Below are 5,961 nucleotides of genomic sequence, written 5' to 3' on the forward strand. Positions count from 1 at the left end.
TGGCAACACCTCCATGTCCTTGTCACCTCCAGAGCCTCTCTGTCTTTGTCACCGATAAAACAACACCTCCATGTCCTTGTCACCTCCAAAACATTTCCGTGTCCCTGTCACATCCATGGTGACACCTCCGTGTCCCTGTTACCTCCAGAGCTCTATACCGGTCCTTGTCACCGGCACAGCAATATCTGTGTCCCCAACATCCCCTCCAGAGCAGCACCCATGTCCTTGTCACCTCCAAACCAGCATCTCATTGTCCCTGCCACCTCTAGAGCAACATCTCCGTGTCCTTGTCACCTCTGAACCAAGACCTGCGCCCTTGTCACCTCCAGAACCTCTATGTCTTTGTCACCTCCATGTCCTTGTCACCTGCACAGCAAAGTCTGTGTCCCCAACATCACCTCCAGAGCAACACTGGCGTCCCTGTCACCTCCAGAGCAACACCGGCGTCCTTGTCACCTCCAAACCAACACCGGTGTCCTTGTCACCTCCAGAACCCCTCGGTGTCCCCAGCACTTCCAGAGGAACAATTCCATGTCCCTGTCACCTCCACGGTGACAACTCCCTCTCCCTGTCACCTCCACAGTGACATCTCCACACCTGCGACCTCCACAGCAACACCTCCACGTCCCTGTCACCTCCACAGGGACATTCTCATGTCCTTGTCACCTCCAGAGTGACACCTGCAATTCCTTCTCACCTCCACAGTGACATGTCCACGCGTCCTTGTCACCTCTGAACCAATATCTCCCCATTCCTGTCACCTCCACAGTGACAGTTCCATGTCCCTGTCACCCCCACAGTAAAATCTCCATGTGTCCTTGTCACCTCCAAACCAACATGTCCATGTTCCCGTCACCTCCACAGGGAGGCCTCCGCGTCCCTGTCACCTCCACATTGTCACCTCTGTGTCCCTGTCAGCTCCACAGCGACACCTCCACATCCCCGTCACCTCCATGGTGACACCCCGATGTCCCTGTCACCTCCATGGTGACACCCCGATGTCCCCGTCACCTCCAAACCAACATCTTCATGTCCTTGTCACCTTCACAACGACACAAGCATGTCCCTGTCACCTCCACACTGAGACCTCCAATGTCCCTGTCACCTTCACAGTGACACCTTCGTGTCCTTGTCATCACCACAGTGACACCTCCAGGTCCCTGTCACCTCAATGGCAACATATCTGTCTCCATGTCCCCTCCACAGTGACACCTCCATGTCCTTGTCACCTCCAGAGCAACACCTCCATATCCCTGTCACCTCCAAACTGACACCTCCATGTCCTTGTCACCTCCAGAGCAACACCTCCACATTCCTGTCACCCTGAGAGCAACACCTCCATGTCCTTGTCACCTCCACAGTGGCACCTCCGTGTCCATGTCACCTCCAAACCAATATGTCCATGTGCTTGTCACCTCCACAGTGACATCTCACTGTCCCTGTCACCTCCTAACCAACATCTTCATATCCTTGTCACCTTCACAACGACACCTCCATGCCCTTGTCACCTCCAAAGTGACACTTCCATGTCCCTGTCACCTCCACAGTGACACCTCCATGTCTCTGTCACCTCCAGATTGGCAACTCCAAGTCCTTGTCACCTCCACAGTGACACCTCCACATCCCTGTCCCCTCCACAGTGACACCTACACGTGTCCTTGTCACCTCCAAACCAACACGTCCATATGCTTGTCACCTCCACAGTGACACTTCCATGTCTTTGTCACCTCCACAGGGAGGCCTCCACGTGCTTGTCACCTCCATGGTGACACCTCTGTGTTCCTGTCACCTCCACAATGACACCTCCATGTCCCTGTCACCTCCAAACCAACATCTTCATATCCTTGTCATCTTCACAACGACACAAGCATGTCCCTGTCACCTCCACGGTGACAGCCCCATGTCCTTGTCGCCTCCATGGACACATTTCTGTCTCCTTGTCACCTCCACAGTGACACCTCCCTGTTCCTGCTACCTCCACAGGGACAGATCCATGTCCCTGTCACCTCCAAACTGACACCTCCATGTCCTTGTCACCTCCACGGTGACACCTCCGTGTCCCTGTCACCTCCAGAGTGACACCTCCATATCCTTGTCACCTTCATGATGACACTTTTGTGTCCTTGTCACTTCCACAGCGACGTTTCTGTCTCCCTGTCACCTCCACAGGGACACCTCCGTGTCCCTGTCACCTCCACAGGGACATCTCTGTGTCCCTGTCACCTCCACAGTGACACCTGCACGTCCCTGTCACCTCCACAGTGACACCTGCACGTCCCTGTCACCTCCACAGGGACATCTCTGTGTCCCTGTCACCTCCACAGTGACACCTCCACGTCCCTGTCACCTCCACAGTGACACATCCCTGTCCCTGTCACCTCCACAGTGACACCTGCACGTCCATGTCGCCTTGACATCCTTCACATCAACACCTTCAAGCCCTTGTCACCTCCACAGTGACACCTCCACATCCCTGTCACCTCCACAGTGACACGTCCCCTGTCCCTGTCACCTCCACAGTGACATCTCCACGTCCCTGTCACCTCCACAGTGACACATCCCTGTCCCTGTCACCTCCACAGTGACACCTGCACGTCCCTGTCACCTCCACAGTGACACCTGCACGTCCATGTCACCTCGACATCCTTCACATCAACACCTTCAAGCCCTTGTCACCTCCACAGTGACACATCCCTGTCCCTGTCACCTCCACAGTGACACCTGCACGTCCCTGTCACCTCCACAGTGACACGTCCCCTGTCCCTGTCACCTCCACAGTGACACATCCCTGTCCCTGTCACCTCCACAGTGACACCTGCACGTCCCTGTCACCTCCACAGTGACACGTCCCCTGTCCCTGTCACCTCCACAGTGACACCTCCACGTCCTTGACTCAGACCAATTTTCTCCTTCATTTTTAGAGGCGATAAAAAACCCCCAAAATCCCAAATCTGCTTAAAAACTTCATCACAGCCAGAGGTGAAATGGTTCCAACCCTCCCTTCCCGGAAATAAAAACTGGGATGAGGATCTGGGGTGGTCCCAAATTTTGGGAACTAAAGGGATTTGGGATTTGGGATTTTTAGAGGCGATAAAAAACCATAAAAAAATTCCAAATCTGCTTTAAAAATTCAAGCTCCAACCCTCCCTTTCTCAGAAAAAAACTGGGATGAGGATTTTGGATTCTTCCAAATTTTGGGATCCCAAAGGGATCCCTAATTTTGCCATTCCCGAGGATTTTGGGAATTCCAAGGGGTTTCCCCGGGAGGGAGCGCAGGCGTGGAGGAGCCCCTGGAACGTGGAATTCCTGACCCAGAGGAGCCCCTGGAATGTGGAATTCCTGATCTGGAGGAGCCCCTGGAACGTGGAATTCCTGATCCGGAGGAGCCTCTGGAATGTGGAATTCCTCATTCGGAGGAGCCCCTGGAATGTGGAATTCTGCACCCTGAGGAGCCCCTGGAATGTGGAATTCCGCACCCGGAGGAGCCCCTGGAATGTGGAATTCCTGATCCGGAGGAGCCTCTGGAATGTGGAATTCCTGATCCGGAGGAGCCCCTGGAATGTGGAATTCCTGACCCAGAGGAGCCCCTGGAATGTGGAATTCCGCACCCGGAGGAGCCCCTGGAATGTGGAATTCCTGATCCGGAGGAGCCTCTGGAATGTGGAATTCCTCATCCGGAGGAGCCCCTGGAATGTGGAATTCCTGACCCAGAGGAGCCCCTGGAATGTGGAATTCCTGATCTGGAGGAGCCCCTGGAATGTGGAATTCCTCATCCGGAGGAGCCCCTGGAATGTGGAATTCCTGATCCGGAGGAGCCCCTGGAATGTGGAATTCCGCATCCGGAGGAGCCTCTGGAATGTGGAATTCCTCATCCAAAGGAGCCTCTGGAATGTGGAATTCCTCATTCGGAGGAGCCCCTGGAATGTGGAATTCCGCACCCGGAGGAGCCCCTGGAATGTGGAATTCTGCACCCAGAGGAGCCCCTGGAATGTGGAATTCTACACCTGGAGGAGCCTCTGGAACGTGGAATTCCTGACCTGGAGGAGCCCCTGGAATGTGGAATTCCGCATCCGGAGGAGCCTCTGGAACGTGGAATTCCTGATCCGGAGGAGCCCCTGGAATGTGGAATTCTACACCTGGAGGAGCCCCCGGAATTTGGAATTCCTCATCCGGAGGAGCCTCTGGAACGTGGAATTCCGCATCCGGAGGAGTTGGGGTTAATGATTAAACCACCAGGAAGCGGAGGAGCCGATCTGGGAATGTGCACTGGGATCGGTGGAGGATCCAGGATTTTTATGGAATTTGGGATGGAAAAGGGAAGGGAGACCCTTCCTGGACTCCCCAGTTCCCAGGGAATTTCCTGAATCCCAAAATTCCTACTGAAGGTGGAATCGGGATGGGGCTGGATCCAGTGCCAGGCTGGGAGAGCTGGGAATGTGCAGCTGGATCAGGGAAGGATCCGGGGAATCCTTGGAGCCTTTTCCAGAGGGAAATTTGTGATTCCAGAGCCGGGATTTGGGATTTGGGATGAAGGATGGAGGGGCAGGAGCCAGGGAATGGCTTCCAGTGGGAAAGGGGAGCTTGGGATGGTGGGATCTTGGAAGGGATTCCTGGCTGGGCTGGAATTCCCAGAGAATCCCTGGCAGTGTCCAGGGGTGGATTTGGATCACCCTGGGATGGTGGGAAGTGTCCCTGGGATGGGATTGAAGGTCCATGGATCCCATCCCAAACCATTCCGGGATTCTGGCATCAAGGACACTCAGGATCCATCCCGAGGGATTTTTATGGGATTCGGGGATGGGAAAGGGAAGGGAGACCCTTCCTGGAGCCCTGAATTCCCAGGGAATCCCTGGATCCTGAAATTCCCTCTCAAGGAGGAGTCGGGATGGGGATGGATCCAACCCAGGAGAGCTGGAGAGGGATTTGGGAAAAGGGCCTGGAATACCAGAACAGGGAATAGCTCCCACCATGGCCAGAGGGTCAGGATTTTGGGATTTAGGGAATTTGGGATCTTGGGAAGGAATTCCTGGCTGAGAGGGTCAGGAGGTGCTGGGCTGGAATTCCCAGAGAATCCCTGGATGGATCCCTGGCAGTGTCCAGGGGTGGATTTGGATCACCCTGGGATGGTGGGAAGTGTCCCTGGGATGGGATTGAAGGTCCAGGGATCCCATCCCAAACCATCCCGGGATTCTGGGATCAAGGACACTCAGGATCCATCCCGAGGGATTTTTATGGGATTCGGGGATGGGAAAGGGAAGGGAGACCCTTCCTGGAGCCCTGAATTCCCGGGGAATTTCCTGGATCCCGAGATTCCCTCTCAAGGAGGAGTCGGGATGGGGATGGATCCAACCCGGAGGGATTTGGGAAAGGGCCTGGAATGGCAGCACAGGGAGTGGCTCCCACCATGGCCAGAGCGTCGGGATTTGGGAATTTGGGGATTTTGGGATTTTGGGATTCTGAGGATTTGGGATCTTGGGAAGGAATTCCTGGCTGGGCTGGAATTCCCAGAGAATCCCTGGGAATATCCGAGGCAAAATTGGATCATGGAAAAATCGGGATTGGATCAGGACGGGATTTCAGCTCCCTCTCACCCCAAACAATTTTGGGATCTTTTAACTCTCTGGGGTTTTTATTTATTTTGGGATTTTTTATTCACCTCTGGATTTTGGGATTCTTATTCACCTCCAAATTTTGGGGGTTTTATTCACCTCCAGATTTTGGGGTTTTTTTTTCACCTCCGGATTTTTTAGGGATTTTTAGTCACCTCTTGATTTTTTAAGGATTTTTATTCACTTCTGGATTTTGGGATTTTTATTCACCTCCGGATTTTGGGGGTTTTATTCACCTCTGGATTTTGGGGATTTTTATTCAGCTCCGGATTTTGGGGATTTTAATTCACCTCTGGATTTTGGGATTTTTATTCAGCTCCGGATTTTGGGGATTTTAATTCACCTCTAGATT

This window comes from Ammospiza caudacuta, chromosome 3, assembly GCF_027887145.1.
Source record: "Ammospiza caudacuta isolate bAmmCau1 chromosome 3, bAmmCau1.pri, whole genome shotgun sequence".
Classification (NCBI taxonomy): domain Eukaryota; kingdom Metazoa; phylum Chordata; class Aves; order Passeriformes; family Passerellidae; genus Ammospiza; species Ammospiza caudacuta.